Below are 20,244 nucleotides of genomic sequence, written 5' to 3' on the forward strand. Positions count from 1 at the left end.
GAAGCCAGGAATGTGAAAAGGGAAGGAAGGGTGCAAGAGCAGAAACAACGGCCAAAGGATTTGAGGTAGGAAAGAGATTGGCAATGCAGAGGTGCTGCAAGGAGGCTGGTATGATCTGAATATGGGTTAGAGGGAGAACAAAATGACTTGGGATTCAGGAAGAAATTGTTGGATCATGGAAGGCTGTGCAGACCAAAGTAAGGAGTTCGGATTTTATTCAAAGTGGCGTAGGAAGCCTTTGAAGGATTTCAAGCGTAGTCACTGGGTAACCAGGTTGAAGTGTTTTTTTGCTCTTTGCATTTGGTTATATTTGCAAATAAATAAATAAATGATGTAGGAATGCTTCTGCAAATGTGTGGTGCAGAAATGAATACACATTTTAAGGGCCCTAAGTCTTAAACAATTGAGGGAGGGTTCTATAGGAAAAATGACTCGAAACTACAAATATAAAATGAGGAACAGAGTTGTCCTGGGAGGGCAGAGCTTGAGTTTCATCGTGTCACAATACATCCACTAATTTCTGGTATTGTGGAAAGGGTTATATTGATATTTCTGGCTTTAGATGGAAACCAAAGTCAATTTTTAAATTTGAGAACTGCTTGAAGCACTCTCTCCACCATTCATCAGAAGCGCTGAGGCTTTTTTCCTTTTTCTTTCTTAACCTTTCTTGTATCTCTCTCACTATTCAATACCCCCTGACTCAGAAAGCCCAGGTTAAACACTCGTTTTTGTTTTGGCACTTGCCTTACAATTGATTTGGAGGTTTTCTGTTTGTTTCATCCTTCTGCACAAGTGTATACATCTTTTGTAGCAACATACCTCAGAGGGTTAGTGTGAGTGCGTCTGAAACGGTATGGGACTGGGAGATGAGATGGAAGAAACATGCTGAGAGTTTTGTATGTCCACATTTTAGAGATTCCCTTGTCTCAGGAAAAAAAAATGCTGGAAATATTCCCTGAGACTGTTACGGTGGTATTCCAAAGCTTCACTTTTTTAAAGATCAAAGACCCTGGAAAGTATAAGGTGCTTTATTGAGTTGGAATCTCTGCTTCTTTTTGTTCAACATTCCTATCTCCATTGAAATCTCATTGACCATGTTGTATATCTCTTACCCTACCTGTAAAGCCGTTTTTCATAGGAAATGGTGTCTATCCTGTGAATTGCATTCTCTAAAGAAATAATGCTTTGCTCTTTGTGAAACAGAGAGAAAGATGAGCTGCCTAATTTATTCCATTCCCAGGGCTTTGGAACAGAAGTTGAAATGAATGAAAATAATTGAGTCTGTAGGCCTGGTCTGCAGATAACGAAAAATGTCTGGAAACTGTTGAGTATGGAATGGCTTTAATTTATTCTGTGGATTGTAGCCCATGATCTGCCTGTTTGTCGTTAACTTTCATAAAAGAGAAGGAAATGCAGAGAGCAAAAGCTTTCAGAATGACTATAGTTGGAAGGAATCAGTACTTGAAACTCTGCAATTGTTATTTACATTGAACAATGGGGTATTGTTCTGAAGAGGAGGAGGACAGAACCTGGGAGAGTCAGACTGATCCTCATTAGTGAGATATCAAATGGTTTATAGCCATTGAATGACTTCTTCCCCTCATTAGCAGGTGGGCCTGTGGATGCTGTGGAATGACCAAAGCTAAGACTTAGTGTAAGAGGAGGTCCTAAGAACATAGCTTCTCCCTCTACACCAGGCGTCCCCAAACTTTTTACACAGGGGGCCAGTTCACTGTCCCTCAGACCATTGGAGGGCCGCCACATACTGTGCTTCTCTCACTGATCACCAATGAAAGAGGTGCCCCTTCCTGAAGTGAGGGGGGGTTGCGGATAAATGGCCTCAGGGTGCCACATGCGGCCTGCAGGCCGTAGTTTGGGAACGCCTGCTCTACATGGAGAATATTGTCTCTAGACTTTCTGCATGTGACTCAGATGCCAACATGTTTGATATTGACTAAAGCATGACAAACTTTCCTTTCTTTTATGTTACTACTCCAAAACTTATGGTTCGTTAAATGATTATAATAGGGCTGTCTGGTAATACCACATGAGTACAGGTGGAGAATATCCTTTAACATACGTTTCTTTGTTTCTGGGTTTTCACATTTTTCTTTAATTGCACAGGCCTGCACTACTGAGAACTATAACCCCAGGCTCCTCGCAAAGCGGTTGAGTTTGACATCCTGGATGACTTATAGCAACACTGAGTCATCAGGCCTTTGGCTCTCATGTCTTCTAAATAAGAAGTAGGAGAAAGCAGTTCCTGCTTCCATCCCATAGAGAGGATGGAAGGCTTTTCATGTGTCATTATCATACCCTTAATCTCCTCCCTCCTCCCCTTTTAAAAGGTAGTATTGAAACCATCTGGGTTGCTTTGAAGTAAGTTTATTTTACTAAATTAAACTTTCTCGGATTGTGCCTTTAGAAAACATACTATGCCATGTAACATTTGATTAATTCTGGCACAGTTATACCTGTGTTTATAAATCTGACAATTTAGTTTGTGGACAAAGAAAGCTAGAGTCAGAAATTTGTGCCAAATTAAGTCCACTGGTAGGCTCCACCGTTGTTTCTTTTTTTTTTTTTTTTTTTTTTTTTTTATTATTTTGGATTAAATGTTTCCTTGTGTGGATAAATATATTTGGTTTTCAGGATTAGGTTATTTAAAGAGACAGTGTAGTACAGTAATAAAAGCATAGAACATAGAGCCGGGTTCAAATCTTAGGTCTACAACTTTACTGTATAACTTTAGGAAACTTGCTTTGCTTCCCTGGGCCCCATTAATCTCAACTGTTAAATGATGATTGTGGTGGCCAGCTACCAGAATGGCCTTTGATTCCTTCCTCTTGGTCTGCAGGCCTGTGTGTAGTCTCCTCTCATGTTCATTAGGCCTGACTTGTATAACCAATGGGTTATTGTAAAAATGAGGATGTGTGACTTCTGAGGTTATGTAATCCAAACCATGGGGCTTTTTCCTTGCTATTTCTCTTACATTGCTCACTGTGGGAGAAATCAGCAGCCATGTTGTAAGGATAGTCAAGCAGCGTGAGGAATGGCCCATATGGTAGAAACTAAGGTTTCCTGCCAACAACCAGCAGGAATGAGCCATCTTGGAAGCACAGCCTCCAGCCCCAGCAATGCGTTCAGATGTCTGCAACTCTGGCTGATGTCTTGATTGCAACCACATAAGATACCTTGAGTTAGAACCTCCCAATTATGTGCCTACCAAATTTCTGACCTACAGGAAATAAATGAAATAATAAGTGTTTCTTGTTGTTTTGAACTGTTGAGTTTGGGATAATGTGCTATGTAGCAATAGATTACCAATATAATTATAATGATTTCACCCCTTCCTGTGATCGTTAGGAGGATTAAATGTGGCAGTGTAAGGGCTTTGCATAGAATCTATCACATGATAAGTGTTATTCAGAAAGATAAAAGCATTATTTACGGATGGAGCTTGACACCAGAGGACCAGCTCTTCTCTCCAGCACCTGTACTCCAAATACTTTCTCTGGGTTCTGCATTTAGTGGCTGAATAATTCCAGATTTACTCCAGAATGGTAAATGGGTGGCGTGCCTAGTATGTCCTTTCTCCTTCCTCACATTGTCTTATCCCACTTCTTAATTTCAGCCTTGCTCTTGCAACCAGCTTCAGGGTAGTATTGGTCTGATTAATACTTGCTTCAGCTGCACCAGGAATCTCTTGCTCAATCCTGAGCTTCTCTATTGCTGTCTTTGGGCACATGAGCATGGACCCTTTTCATCATTTGCATGCATGTGCAAACCTGGACTTGCAGTGGAGTTGCTACTAGGACCCACTGGGAATGGGAGGTGGATAAATACTCCTCTTTTCCATCCCTTGCCTGGATGATTCTAAGGCACCTTCTATGTGGCTCATTGTAGTGCCCCTAGTGAGCTGGCGACCTGCTGCTCACAGCAGAGATCTGCTCAATATGCCCCTCAGAATAGACTTTCCCTCCTTTTGTCTTACTCTTCCCTACTCCCTTCTCTTGTTCCTTGGGTTTACAGACAAAAGCAGACTACCTGCATGCCAGCCCTGCATGTCTCTAGTTCTGCTTCTTGGAGGTTAACTTAGGCTGAGACAGGTGGCTCTAATAAGAATCCACCAAGTGCGGTATGCTTAATGTAAGTTCACAAAACCATTAACATGATACTGGATTTGTCCCTTTCAATGGTTTTCCACTGTTCTGTGGATAACATCTCAAACATCTTACTTACATGGTGGCAGTGGCTTTCCCAAGCTGAGACCTGCTCATGTCTCCATCCTCCTCTTCAAACTTTCTGCCCATCTCTTCTCTACCTTAGTCTTACTGGGCTTGGTCTGATTCTTTTCACATGGCATGCTGATTCTTTTCAGCATGCACTTTGGATTAAGAGCATGCTGTTTCTTCTTACTGTGCTTGACAAATTATCAGTTGTTGTTTAGGTCTCAACCTAAATGCCATATACCCAGGCTGGCCTTGCAAATGTCACTTTATTCCTCTATCAAATTGAATGTCTCTTTTCTTGATACCTATTGCACTTGTGTTTTCTTAATGTTTATGTTTCTTTCTGTCCTGAGTGTAAACTTTATGAGGGCAGGCACTGTAACTATCCTGTTTTCTGTTGCTTAATGCTTGGCTTAGAGAACATAATAAATAAATATTTATTAAATGAAAGAAATAATTTACCTGGGCAAAGTTTCACCTGGCTGATAATTTTGTGTGTGTTCTTAAATGCCTTAATCTATCACTTTAAAACATAAACAATATCCAAAAGGGTCTCCTTGAGCTGCTAAAACAAGATGTCACTTTAATAACATAAACAATAAATTTGTTGTTAGTAAAAGGACTTATATTTTTCATTAGCTTACAAAAAGACAGAGACAAAAGCAAAGGCAAAGGCAAAAAGGCAAAAAGGCAATATCATAGAATCACATCAACTGATGAACTTCCAAGTATTGAGTACAGTATTAAGTTATAGTCAGTTTACAAAATTTGACTGACAGAAAACTTTTAGAGATCATCTCTATTGGATAGAGTCTACCCCTGCATGATTAGGTAAAATTTGTATTTTCAATTCTTGTAATCTAAGCTCTACTTAAATAGAAAGTACTTTCAGCTTCCAAATAAGTAGAAAGAGAACTCTATTGATGGTTTAACAGAAAACAGGGGGTACCCATCCTAAAAACTCTACTAGCCATTTGAGACACAGCAAAATTATTCAAATGGCTATATCAGGGATTCTTCTTGTATATTTAAGGATGGACAGTCTTTTATAGCTGGGATTATGCATCAAAAAACATTAAGATGAAGTTTAGGGACACCCCGTGTTAACTGGCATTAAGTAGTCTAAATATATAAACCAATACTGAAAATCTGAAATTGCACCGTAATTGTATTATGGTATAGGCAAGAAACCTCTGAATTAATGCTGCCCTTAAACAAGTTTCATTGATGAATATGTCTGCAAATGGAAGTAAACTCTGTGGCAGGTCAGTAACTAGAAAGATACTTCCCTTGATAGTTTACAGGGTACTGTGAACTAAGTTTATTATGTCTTCATGATTATAAAGCTCACATGATGTGCAAGACACCATTCATTCATTTAACAAATATTTATTATTGAGTGCCTACTATGTTCCAGGCACTTCTCTAGTCCTATGAAATGCAGCAAGAAAAAAATATATCTTAGCATGTTCTCTTTAAGAACAAATTTTGCCATGGCAAAGTGCTGTGCAAAACCTCATTAAAAGGAAGTGACTGATAGCATTGGGAAATAGTGTTGGTCTGGCTACAGGAAATCGTGAACAGATTGCCCACTGTGTTTTCTGAAGAGCTAAGAGCTTCAAAAAGGGGAAGCAGTGTCACGTATTTCATCCGGATCCAACCGTTATCACAGTTTACTTGAAGGCTGGAAATGCTCTTTTTCTCTAAGGAAATTGGGATACATTGAACTAGGCTAACTGAACTCACTTCTCACTCAGCCACAGGTGTTCTCTTTGGTGGAGCTGACTTCTCTCTTCTTTTCTCTCCCTAGGATCAGGGGAGACTTAGCCAGGCATAGTGAGTTGTTGCTAAAGACCAGAGAATAATTACGTACAGAGTTGACAAAAGCTATTAGCAGTCTTAGAAATTAAGGAAAAACCACATTTCAATCTAGATTGAATAAGGCAAGATACATTAAAAATTAATTTCTGGGGCCGAGTGCAGTGGCTTACGCCTGTAATCCCAGCACTTTGGGAGGCCGAGGCAGGTGGATCACGAGGTCAAGAGATCGAGACCATCCTGGTCAACATGGTGAAACCCTGTCTCTACTAAAAATACAAAAATTAGCTGGGCGTGGTGGGCACCTGTGGTCCCAGCTACGCGGGAGGCTGGGGCAGGAGAATTGCTTGAACCTGGGAGGCAGAGGTTGCAGTGAGCTAAGATAGTGCCACTGCATTCCAGCCTGGCCCCTGGTGATAGAGCAAAACTGTCTCAAAAAAAAATTAATTTCTGGGACAAAATGGAAGGGATTTCTGTTGGGACAACCCTGTATGTGGGTGCCCTTAGTCCCAGGGGTGATGAGGAATTGATAAAAGGAAATTAAGGCAGAGACACAAGAGTAGAATTTACAGCATGGGTCCAGGGGACCAACTCATGCATGGAAAATGCTGGCCCCAAGCTCTGGGCTACAAACACTTTTATTATGTGTATAATCTCATTGATCTTATGGGCATGGAAGGGGAGGGTGAAGGGGTAGGTTGCGGGGGCAGGAAGGGAGAAGAACACTTGAGATCCTTCTAAGACATGCTAAGCTAGTGGTCTGAGCATTTAACAGCACTTGAGATCCTTCTAAGATAGGGGTCCCCAAACTATGGCCCGCGGGCTGCATGCGGCCCCCTGAGGCCATTTATCTGGCCCCCACCGCACTTCAGGAAGGGGCACCTCTTTCACTGGTGGTCAGTGAGAGGAGCACAGTATGTGGTGGCGCTGCAAAGCATAGCATCGCTCACGTACAGTACTACTTCTGGTGATGTGGGACGCACGCATCACAGCTCTGGAAGGGCGTCATATGACACACATCCCGTCTGCGGCTGCAGCACCCCACTTCACCGGAAACAGTGTGAAATAACAGCAGAAGTAGGAAGAAAGGCAAAACACTATAACCATTACTACACAGTACAATGGTCCCCATACTCCCCCAAATGTACAACAACATAATGGCCCCTATAACCTCCCTTTGCCCAAAAGTCTCCTCCCACGTTACTACACACCGTGTTTCCCCTATTATAAGACCCTGTCTTATATTAATTTTACCCCCAAAAGACAGGGGCTGTCTTATTTTTAGGAGGTGTCTTATAATAGGGTAAACATGCAGCAGTGGGCCTCCCATAGTGGGCTTCCCAAGAGGCTCACCGCTGCTGCAGATGTCCAGGACACTGTGTACACAGTGTCACAGGCTGATCACTGCCATCCCTGTATACAGCACTGGAGGCGGTGCTGGGCCTGTGACACTGTATACCACTGTCTGGGATAGTGGAGGCAGCAGCGCTGGCTGTGAAGGGTGTCACACCTTGTATAGTCTGGCCCTCCAACGATCTGAGGGACAGTGAACTGGCACCCTGTGTAAAAAGTTTGGGGACCCCTGTTCTAAGACATGCTAAACTAGTACTCTGAGTTTATCATGGAGTGTTATCAGGGTGCAGCTGCATCAGAAGTATAGCAGATGAGGAGCCACTTGGTCTGACCACACCCAATGCATCAAGGGGCTTTCATCTCCTGAGCATTGAGGACCTAGAGCAATTTAAATCACTCCATAACGTAGGCAGAGCCTGAGTCTGATAAGGTAGGCAGAGCCTGAAGTGTTTCGTGATCTCTGCCCTACAAGGTTTTTCTCCTCCTTGTCAGTTCCCATGTGCAAAGACCCTCCTGGATCTTGTGAGAGGAGGTCGCCTCCCTTCTCAGAGATCTTTGCAAAAGCCCTCTTTCTGAGGCTCTCATACAGTCTCCCTGTTGAGAAGGCGTTCGTGGGACCAGAGCAGTATTCCCTGCTCTGCAACTACCCCGAGGTGTTCCCCAATGTTACTGTGCTCTTGGACGGTCTTTATCTTAGGCCTCCTCTTGCCACTTGATTTCTATTTAACTGCACCAATAATATAGTTTAGTTTGGTGTATAAACTTCAGTGTACTCTGAGCCAAGCAAGGTTATAATTATTTAGCTAGAATTAACATAGATCTCCCCCTGGCCATTTTGACCCACAGACTTTGGATGTGCAATCTGTCAGGCCTCCATGTACAAGCCAGGACCCAGAAAGTCTGAGGTCCTGCCTGCCTCGGCTGATTGCCCCCCACACCCTGCCTGCTTTCCCCATTATCCCTGATCACCCAGCGAAGTTTCCCCAATATTAAGCTTCTCTCCCTACCCTGCCATCTTAACTGTTTTTATGATAATGTGAATACTCCTCATCCCACCCTGCCATCTTAACTATTCTTCCACCTTACCCCACCCACCGTTGTAACTGAACTAATGGTAATGTATATTCCTTGCTCCTACCTCTATCAATGTAATTGATCTTACTCTTGCCCACCCCAAACCTATAAAACTAACTCCTATCCCACTGCCCTTCCCTGATGCCCTTTTTGGCCTCAGCCTACCTGCACCCAGATGAATAAACAGCCATGTTTCTCACACAAAGACTGTTTGGAAGATCTCTTTATTAAATGCGTTTAATATTCGGTACTGTTGGATGTGAATAACACAATCTAGATCAGTGGTTCTAAAGCTTGGATGGGCATCTATAACACCTGTTAAACTCACTAGATTGTAGGTGCTTCAACTCAACCACTGTGATTCTGATGCATACAGGTTTGAGAAACATGCACCCAGGTGTTAAAATCCATTTGGTGATGAACTCTCCACCATACTTTCTCAAGGATTTCTAGAGTCATTGGGTGAGACAACAATTTTTTTTTATGATGCCTGGATTCCTAATTTCTAAAAATCTGTATAACAAATTAAAGCAAAAATAATCACAAAATTATAACATGGTAAATTTTTGCTGGTTAGTAGATTATATTAACCAAGGAGGTCATATATGACTACAGGGGCTGTGGTTCAATCCTAGATCAAGTATTCCTTTGTTTAATTGGGAAACACTATAAAATTTGTCTTTTTATTGTTTTCCAAGCACTACAATTTAGAGTCTTGGCTTGAACCTTTGCGTCATTGACTGTAGAGATAGAGATCTTTAAAACTTAAAGGAGTTTTTGCTTAAAATATATACCAACAGTGTATGAAGTCAAGTGAATCAGCTAACAGTGCGGGAGCCGTGAACTGCATTAATGGGGCTGTTACTGCTGTTTGGTAAAGAATGACTTGAAGACTGAAGTGCAAAGACAGTCTTGTGGTTTTTGTTTTCTCTCCTTTGAGTGTTACTCAGTTTAATATATCTCCTGACAAAAACCAAATCCCTTTAAGAATGCTAGATTACATAAACACTTGGTTAGCTACGTTTGCAAAGATGTCTTTCTGAATTTTCTCTCAGCATTCTGAATTTGATAAGTGAAGTGTATTTTGTGTAGCACATCAATCTTTGCTAAAATTCTTTAAGTTTTTCTTTATGAAAACCAGCAAGAGATTTACCAGAGTAAATTATGAAACATTGCTGCAGTTGACTCTAACAAACTGGAATTGCATAACAAAGTGAATGTACGATACAAAAAATAAAATTTAGTGGGCCTTGTTGTTTTCCATATAGTTTGGCCTGAAGGAAAAGTGAAACTAAGTTATAAATTGAGTTGTATATTGTCTGGCAGAATGAGGTTTTGAAGTAGTAATAGAATTTAGAAACTCTCCCAATTCTTGTCTAAAGCAAAAATCATCTCTTCTTTTTGCTGAATTCTCTTGAATCAGAAGCCTGTGCTTAGCAGCTGCTCTAAGTCACTCTTTTCTTTATTGCAGTGTTTGACACTATAATACCTTAAAGTGGGTGTTGCTTATCTTGGGAGTGGTGGTAAATGTTAAATGAATGTGGGAAGGAATTATAGAAGTTTAACAACTGTTTGCAAAGGTTTCTGGGTTCTTGGGAGGGAACAGGAAATATTAATTTTATTCTAGTTCCCAAAGCCAAAAAGAAAAAAGCTTCTTAATCTGTTTGGATTACCTCTAAGGAGATGAGTAATGAGTGCAATTCAGGATTAATATACAAGAAGAGCTCCTAAGAGACCATCTAGACTATAGGCCAGCTTTCTCTTTCACAGAATTCCTCCTGAATTTTTTTTTAGAGAGAAAGTTCTCTGCCATATTTTAAATACTTTGAAGAAAAGAGAATTAAGGAACTGAATAATCAGCCCAGTATCTAATAGACTTCATCATCAAAATAATGTTCTTTGATTTGTTTTAACTTCTCTGACGGCAATTTGTATTTCCTAAGGACGTGTACACTCAGGTATATTACGATTGGATTTATATAGTTTATTTTCCTGACTATTTAAAGACATTTGGTCAAAAGTCATTTTTAATTCTCAACCTTTGCAAAAATGACTATTCCATGTCTTCACATTTCAAGGCCTATGTTAATTTAGCGATGGTATTTCTCTAAGTCATGAACAGAGACATCCCTTTCTATTGTCACTGATACATTTTAAACTACTATTGGGAATTTTTCTTAGCAATATGATTTTATGTCTTCCGTATATCTTTTAGGAGAGTTATGAAAAATGTAAACACAAAATTCAGCTAAGATGGCGCTGTTAGTGAGGGATGAATCCTCTGTATATTCCCCCAACTCCGGTGCTACTTGAAGAAACAAAAATAGTTACAAAAGTTTTGTTTATGTCATGTCTATAAATAATATAAATGAATATATTGCAAACTCTGCAATTTCATAATATGAGCAATTATGAAAATTTTCTTATGGATGTACTGGGACTGGAAACTGACTGCAGTTCCTTTTCCTTATGACTCCCTCTCTGCAAGGAATGGTTCACTCATCTCACTGCATTGCAGCGCTTTGGGACGGTAGAATTTGGCCTCTGCCAAATTGGCCCCTTACCTCCTGCTACTTTGGAAGCCATTTCTGCTGTTGTAGAAAATCAGATTTTCCTTGGTGAAGATTTTTGCCTGGCTGTAAAGCAGGCAGGACTTCTCCTGGGAATAAGCATTTGTTTTAAGTTGCTTGCCAGAAGGGAGGCATGCTTCCTTTGGCTGTCAGATCTTCACCCAGGCACAGGGTGAGGCCTCTCTTTGGAACTCTTGTTTGCCCCTATTCTGCAGAGGTGCCTGGTGGTCGGGAGGTTCCTGGCTGCTGTTCCTCTATGCTACAATATTTGATCTACAAGTAAAGCAATCCCCACCCTCACTCCTTGATGAAAGCTTTATGTTCTTTACATACAAAAATTTAAATTGCTTCAATTCTAAATCTTCTGAAAAAAATTAATTTTTTGGCTGGGTGTGGTGGCTTATGCCTATAATCCCTGCACTTTGGGAGGCCAAAGTGGGAGGATCACCTGAGGTCAGGAGTTCCAGACCAGCCTGGCCAACATGGTGAAACCCTGTTTCTACGAAAATACAAAAATCAGTTGGGCATAATGGCAGGCACCTGTAATCCCAGCTACTCAGGAAGCAGAGGCAGAAGAATCACTTGAACCCGGGAGGCGGAGGCTGCAGTGATCCGAGATCATGCCACTGCATTCCAGCCTGGGCAAGAGAGCGAGGCTCTGTCTCAAAAAAAAAAAAAAAGAAAAGAAAAGAAAAAGAAATTAATTTTTAAATTAAAAAAAATTTAAATTGATTAGCAATTGACCACATGAAATACTCACCTATGGAAAATGGCTCTGTAAATTCCAGTATGTACATACATTTGTTGAACAATACACAATCATGAAAAATACAGTTTGTAGCAACGTGGAAAACTGCTTATATTAAATGAAAAAAGCAGGATGCAAAATTGTATATGAGTTATGCTCACAACTAAGTGAAAAAGGAGCCCTTGTTCTTTCTAAAAAGTGTATGCCTAGAAAAAGTCTGAAAGAAAAATTACTAAATTATGGTTGACAAGGAGTGGTAAAACCATTGACAATTTCTGTTTTTCTACCTTGTTTTCAAATTTCTGTTATAGACACAGTATTACTTTAATAGCATAAATAAAAATTCAATACTTTCCCTTTTAAATGAAGCAAACAAATCCTTATCAGATTCCCTTTTGCTTTCCCATAGCTTGAAATAATAATCCTCCTTCTCTAAGTGACGTTGGTGGATGGAAGAAATAGAGAGGAGAAGCGGTATGTTAGTAAAGGTAATGTTTTCGTTCATCTAATTTTACCAGAAGCATATGACTAGTACATATGTAATGAACAGCTGAAAGATTGAAATGATTTGGTGGAAATATAGCTGTAACTTCTTACTTTAAGTGATTTATCTTCCAATCTTGGCTAGGACAATAGAAGATATGGTTTTTAAATAAAGCCTATCCTTGATGTAAACAAAGAAGAGTTATTGAATACTTTGAGTTGCTCTATTTTACCAGTGATCATTAGGTTACCTAGTGTAAATTCCTGGTTCAGAGGCATAGAAATTGAGACTTTGCAAGCAGAATGATTTGCCACCATGAGCAGCAGTGCCAAGTCTAGAAGGCATATCTCTGGATTAAGAGTTCCTTTCTCACTATGACTCTGAGTCTCCCAAAAGCTAAATGAAATCCAAAGTCTTCTTTGGTCTGCAACAGTTTTAGTTCTGCATTGCTGTTTCATCTGACATGCAAAGCATAAGAGCCAAAGAATATGAGAACAGTTTTCCATGTCCACTCTGCCAAAACTAACATGCATTGGCAGTTGAACCACCAAAGCAATTTGGAAGTTTTCAACACAGGAGCAAGAGCCTCTCTCCAACAGAAACGGCATGATTGTAGACAATGACCATGCGCAGTTTGCTCCGGGGAACGGGAAGCGAAATTGTAGAAGGATATTTCCAAATTGCGAATGTCCATACACAGCTAAAAAAAAAAAAAAAAGAGGCCTTGTGGGCAATAGCTCCCCAATTTTATGTGCTTTCTTCCTCTCTTAGAGCTAAGGAACGGAATGGGCATGTATTCATACTTCCATTTTTTGTTTGTTTTACAGCACTATTTTAGTGGTGCTCTGTCATTACTGCTTCAGAAAAATAATTCCTTGTTACAGAATAGTTAGTTTGGCTAGTTGGAAAGATGTTTGAATTTTCTGTCTCTTTAGAAGATGGAGAATCAGAAGAGTATTTCTTGAGGGAAATGTGACATACTTCACATTCACAGTGCCCTGTGTTTGGGAGTTTCTTGGTAGAATACTCAACCTTGAGATCTATGCAATTGATACCAAGACTATATTCATGGTTGTAATGGTGTGTATTTCTATGTTATTATCTTAAACAATGCTCTCTGTGTTTATGCCCTTATGGAAGCTTTGTAAATTAAAATAAAGTGAAGTATTTTTCCCACATCATCTTTACAAACATTTGAACATCCAGAAACTTACAAAATGCTTTTCAGATACGTTGTATCATGCATTTTCTACAACACCTCATTAGGGATATATATCATTATTTGTATTTTAGAGATGAGGCAATACTACTTGGAAACACAGCTAAAAATTGGCAGCATACTGTGGTCTTCCTGTTGCCTCTGATCTCAAATTTGATGTCCTTTCTAATATGATTCATGACCCCACTGCTATAGGGGACCCGTCCCACTTATGGGATAATAATTTACGAAAAATTCTATGCTTTGTGTAACTTAAGTTCTTCTGAAATTGTACTTCATTGCTTGTGTGAGATTCAATAATCTATCTTTCTCATTGAGGGAAGGAGTAATGGAACAATGTTAACAGTAAATTTAGAAGTGTCTCTTGTGATTGTGTTTTTTTTTTTGTAGAATAAGTTCATTTTGCTGTGTTTAAACCTTGCAAATAGTTATAAAATGCTGCTTAAATCCAAATAATAATTTGTTTTAGAAATATCTATTTTTTATCATTCAATGAATTAAAAAATATGCATGTGTAAGCACACACTTAATGATACAGAATAGTGGCATTTTAAAATCAGGTTTTTAAATGTGCAGACCTGGGTAACTTTTCGGGCATCAGAGAAAAAGGCATTGGTATTAAAAGAAAGTGTTGTACTTGTTCATTAGGAGTTTTCATAGGAGATCCACAGCTTTCCTTCTTGATGATATGCTTTAGACTGTGTTGTGGGTGAGGAGTTGCTGGCTGTTTCATGATAGTGCTTTTTTTTTTTTTTTTAACTCCAGCCTTGTGAAACTGACATCAATGAAAAAATTGTGACATTGTTTATCCACCTTCTACTATACTACTCTTCAACACCATCTTTTAATGCCTTTGCTCATTTAAAAATATTCTGGAAAACCTGGACATAGAAAAGGGAGTGACTTGCTGAGATTTCATGTTTAATAAGTGGGTTCGTCAGGACTTGAATAAAATGTGTCTGGTTACAAAGCCACACACTTCACTTAACCACTAAGCCATTATAATATGTGCTATGTATGCGTGTGTGTGTGTGTGTGTGTGTGTGTGTGTGTGTGTGTGTGACAGAGAGAGAGAGAGAGACAGAGGGAGAGAGAGAAAGTGAAAGAGAGACATGTAAGACATGGTCTTCTTTCTTCTAATCATTCTCATCCAGAAATACTCTAATCACCAAAAAGGGCAATGAATTGGGAGTTATATAGTCTTCTGTATGAACTCAAGTGTTGCAAGGACATATATCTTCATTATTCCCTAATGTCAAGAAAATATGGCTTAGTAGCGTTTCAATGGGAGAAGAGAGACGTGTGTAAGCAGAAATAATTACTTTTTCTGGCAAGGAGACATTTTCTTAGTAAACTTTATTTCCTGACCTGTGACAAATACTTGAATCTTCCCTTTTTAAAAACTTGAAGGATATAATAATTTAAAATGACTTTTGTATGCTTAAATATTTTTGGAAACAATTTTCAACAATGTAGAGTGATCTTTCCTTTCTACAAAGATCTTAGTGCTAAGTGTCATGGAAAGAAGGTGATATGAAACAATAACCTGAGTTATCACCCCAAGTCTGGTCAATTCAGGACAAAAGAAAGAAGAAAATTAGACCTACATTAATGTCCTTTTTTTCTGATTAGTGTGATTCACAAATCGGTACTGCTAAACAGACTTGATAGCAGTTTGTGACCAGAAAGAAAAATTGAGTGTTCAGAAACTTTCAGAATAGTTGAAAAAAACTTAACAGTGTAATGTTATGTCTGTTGAATCTAATGATAAAAGCAATGGAGTTTATATTTATTATATATTTTAATTTTCTTTTTCTGCTAATTCATGCCTATTTTCTTTCATAAAAATATCTGTGTATTTTACTTACCTTATCTTATTGTAGGCAATTGTAACACAATGATAAGTATCGATATTAGCTAAGCATATGTAAACATAGAAAAGATATAGTAAAGTACAGTCTAAAGGATAAAATATGGTACACCTGTATAGGGCATTTATCAAGAATGGAGCTTACAGGACTGAAGTAACTTTTTGGCCCTCAGAAAAAATGGCATTCATATTGAAAGAAGTTTTAGAAACCCATACTAATCATTCAGAGTCAGAATAATCAATATCACTGTCTTCCACCTCCGCATCTTGTCCCACTGGAAGGTCCGTAACCACGTGGAACTATCATGTCCCATGACAACAATGCCTTCTTCTGGAATACCACCTGAAGGACTTGCCTGAGGCTGTTTTACAGTTAACTTTTTTTTAAATAGGCGCATACTCTAAAAAAAAGATTAAAAGTATAGTGCATTAAATACATAAAACATAGTCATTATCAAGTGTTAGATACTGTACATAATTGTTTGTACATGACTTTCATATGACTGACAGCAAAGTAGGTTTATTTACACCAGCATCACCGTGAACACTTGGTAATGTGTTGTACTGTGATGTTATAATAGCTACAAGGTCACTAGGCAATGGAAATTTTTCAGCTCCATTACAATCTTAGGGGACCATTTTTATAGTATCTTGTCTGTCACTGACTGAAATGTTGTTATGTGGCACATGACTGTACCAATTAAGAACATGTAAATTATAGAATTAGATATTTTCAACCCTTGGTCAATCAGGTGAATAGGATCTGAGGAATTCTGGAGATTTGCAGGATAATGGAGGCAAATTTTGCTTAATCCCAAGTGAGAATTTTTGCCAAAAAATTAAAAGGGGGAAAGTAGCCTAACAGTTGAATAAAATAAGATATTGTGAGGATATCTTGCTCAGTCTGTCATATAGGAATTACTGTATATATATCCATTCATTCATTCATTATTGAACACCTACTATGTACCCAGGGCCATTCTCTGGGTATTGGGATATACTTCAGGGATAATATAAAGGGTTGTACGTATGTTTTCACTAAGTTCTAAATTTTCTCAGATATAGTTAGAAATGATTTAAATCCAAGCCCTTTGAGTTCTTTGATGTAACCCTTGAAGAACTCAGGCCCGCTGAGCTCATTTGCAGAATATTCTTAGCTGACTTGACTTCAACTCTGCTTTCTCTGTTTTCCTGGCCCCATTAGCTGTCATATCAGTTTTTTTTTAGCTCCTAGTTTTGGAATGGACCTAGAAGATAACAAGTGACAATGGGAATAGCAGAGTGTGAAAGCTAAATCTGAACACAACTGCAGAGGCAGCTCCCATCACAAAAACCTATTTGGCTTTAAGCAAGGAGGTATGGTAGACATGATACCCTTGATGACATAGTGGCCTAGATGAATAGAAAGTGCTTCTAGCATAAGGTTAGCAAAGTGTACGTAACATAGATATTGAACAATCAAGCCATTATTGCTTGAATCAGCCATTTTCTCTCTGCAGGGGGATAACAAGATTGCAGAGAAATTCTCTTTTGAATCCTATTTGGTAAAGTCTAACCTCTGGCATTCCATTGTGTGATTTTTGGGACTTCAAATGTCTTTACAAAATAACACAATCTTTTCCTTTGACTTTCTTTTATTTAATTTATCTTGATTTATCATTAACAGGCTTGTGTTACCGCAAAAGAGAAAGTTTCTATCATTGATGTCATTCATGGTGCTAAGTTGTAAAATCTTCTGTTTTGTTGATAGATGTCTAGATAGCATTGAAAGGCAAAAGCCTAATCATTCAATCTCCATCAGCATTTAGGCTGGGTCCATAAACAAAAACACATGTATTGATTGGAACAGTTAGATATTTCCTTAGCATGGTTTGCAGAGTTCTTGATTTTTCTCAATATGGGAGAAGTTGGGAAGGTCAAGAGAAAATAAGCGCAAGTCAAAGAGAGACTTGTAAAATAAACAGCAACATCTGGCAGTGACTTCCTCTCATGGACATAGGAGGGACTCTTACTCAGGTCAGTGAAGGAGAAATGTTTTTCTTGGCAGAGTGTTAGTTTAATATCCATTGGATCTGAGAATAAGCCTTACTTAAGTTTATAATATTTCTCTTGCTGATAGTGTGGGGTTTAAGGCCTCATGCTCACAACAGCCAACATTTATCTGGCCATTCTTAAGAATCATTAGGTTTACTTTTAAGTGTTTTCAAAAGATATTTAAACGTTAAAGACCTCATAATTCTTCATTATCTAAAATTTTGTTTTTATCTTCTTAGTGAACTGTATTATTTACATTGGAGATGTCTAGTACTGCATTTCTTTTTCCTCAGTTACTGAAAAGAATACCAAATTCTAGCAATTAACCATATCTCTCCAAACACACCAGTTTGGTAGAAACCCTGTGCAATTTCTTGAAGCATAGTTATTCATAGTAAATTATTAATAAGATATTAATCTATAATAACTTACAATATGTTATTCTGTATCTCGTACTGAGTTTATAAAGGGTACTTTTAGGCCTGTTCTTAACAAGATAGACTTTTAAAAAATTGTTTTAACAGACTAAAAGAAAAAAATGTGTTGTTATATTAAGAGAATAAAATAAAACAGAAGTTCATAAAATAGAAAAGTTCAGAGTCTTTCACCCAGGCAATAGCAGTGACAATTTTTTGACTTTGTATAATAATAAAATAAATAATGAAAAATTATTTTCAGATGATAGTCACTATTTTTAAGTTAATATAAAGATAGTAAAGCTTTTAAGTTCTAATATGAGAGTTTTGCAATTTATTGCTTCTCAGTGCAGTAGGGTTTGAGAACATGTTTTCTTTGTTATGGGGAAGAGAATGAGATGATGGTATATTTCTCCAGAGGGGAAAGTGATGTAGAATGTCCACTTCATTTCCCATCTTACTTCCCTTCCTTCATTTCTCAGTTATTGCCATTTATTAAAACCAGATGGAAGCAAAGTGATTTAAACATGGGATAATTCAATTTTATGCTGTGTTATGTTATGAGAAATGCAGATGTCCCAGCTTCAGGATTTTTGTGACAATGTTGTTTTTTTAGGTGCAGGCCATTCACATACTGAAACGATCTGTTTTGCTAAAGCCATGTGTTCTGGACTAAGGACTCTCAAAAAGACTGATGGACTTTAGGTGGAGATGTAAGTTTGTCACAAGAGAAAGTGAAAATTTCTGGGATTTCTAAATGGGAGGGTTGTTTAAGTAATAGTTATCTGAATAGCAGGCCTATCAGGAACTAAGCTGTTTGTAGAAGACTTCCCCGAAACACTTTAAGAGTGAGAAAGCTGCTTAAATGAACCATTATAAGCAAATATTATGATATTTATTTGTAAAAAGTATTATAATAAATGTATTTATTTATTTATAAATAAATATTATAACAAAATTATAAATATTTACTTATAAACTGCTTAGGTAAACCCTTAAATTAGTTCCCCTCATTCCACCCCATGTTGTTTTTAGAAAAATCAGCATGCAGAATATAATTGGCTTTCTTGAATGCAGTGCAATGGAATTTAGAGAAGGGAGAGGCTAATCTCTCATAATCTCTCTACATGGAGGCATTTGACATTTGACACAATGACCAACTTTTAAGTTGGTGACTCAGGTGGTGGTGGAAGGTGTAAAAGAGCATCTCATAGAGAGGCAATCATGTTGAACTGTCATTTATTTTTTAAATGGCGTGAGGCCTTGTTTCTGTATCTTTCCAGAGCTTCAGACTCACATGGCCTGGCCATTTTCCATCAGGTATGTCACAAGGAACTTGTATTTGTTGTGACACTTTGGAACAGACAGTTATTCAAGGAAATTTATCACAGAGATCAGGGCTCTCTAACCTGAAAGGGGAAGGAATGTAACCTGAAAGAGGAGGTCATGGGCATCAGTGTTTGGTTGGCAGTCTGGGACTCTCTGCCTTGTCTCTGCTTCTAATTTTAGTTTGTAGATTGTACTTCCTTTGCTCTCCTGTGAATGTGACCAGCAGTTTATGGCTTCTCCATTGGTCATAAGTATATATATATTACAGGTGCAGCTACATGAAGAGACTGTTAGTTCTCTTGGTCTTTAGTCTTCCAACAAAGGCTAACAGAGTCAAAATAATCTATACCATCATCGCAACCACTAAACTATGGAATTGAACAAAGTAATTAGGGAAAAAGTATGCAGACAGTAAAACAAAGGAGACAGAGGTGAGGCCAGTGACAAAGGAAAGGTTGGAAGAAACTGCATTTTGTCTGAAAGATCATCATGTACTTTGGTATTCTTGCCTAATGAACATGATTGAGGAACCTGGAGATGTTGCTTCCATGACATGGTGGGTTCTAGGAAGGTCAACTCTGGAGGAGCAGAACTGACCTGCCTGTAACCAACACACACCTTGGAGGCAGGGTTGACAAAGGCAGGATAGGGTTCTGTTTCTAAAGGCTCTGAATTCTGGATCATTTTCTGAGCTGCACGTGGAAAAGAGTAATGCAGACCAGTAGGCATCAGAGAGATTGCATAAAATGAGGACTTTATTCTGGGAACATTTACTGGGGTCCAAGGATGGAGCACAACTGCTAATAAAAGTGAACTAAGTATCATTTTTAAGGACAGATGTGCTCCAGAGCTCCACGCATAACTCAGCCTGCAAGCTCATGTGAGGAAAAGAGGGTCTGGGATCTGGGAATTGGGGTGAGAATGGATGAGGAGCATCCTCTGAGTAGGTAGTAAAGGTTTCTGACTCTGTGAGAGTATCATAAGTGAACTGAGAAAAATGTGTGAGATCTGTATATTTATATAATACATGCATTTCAGTCAAAGCCAGAATATGGAGAATCTGTGAAAATTACTTCCTTAGTCAATTAACATGCAAT

General features: G+C 38.6%; 1 protein-coding gene across 1 annotated transcript in view; it reads left to right on the top strand.

Moving 5' to 3' along the window:
• The window catches only part of TTC29 (tetratricopeptide repeat domain 29), a 915,079-nt gene that overhangs the window by 288,715 nt on the left and 606,120 nt on the right, over nucleotides 1–20,244 (top strand). Inside the window, exon 4 of the mRNA XM_074396845.1 lies at nucleotides 12,205–12,283. The gene's annotated coding sequence lies outside the window, so the exon portion shown is untranslated. The remainder of the gene's footprint in view (nucleotides 1–12,204; nucleotides 12,284–20,244) is intronic.

This window comes from Saimiri boliviensis, chromosome 3 (assembly GCF_048565385.1).
Source record: "Saimiri boliviensis isolate mSaiBol1 chromosome 3, mSaiBol1.pri, whole genome shotgun sequence".
Classification (NCBI taxonomy): domain Eukaryota; kingdom Metazoa; phylum Chordata; class Mammalia; order Primates; family Cebidae; genus Saimiri; species Saimiri boliviensis.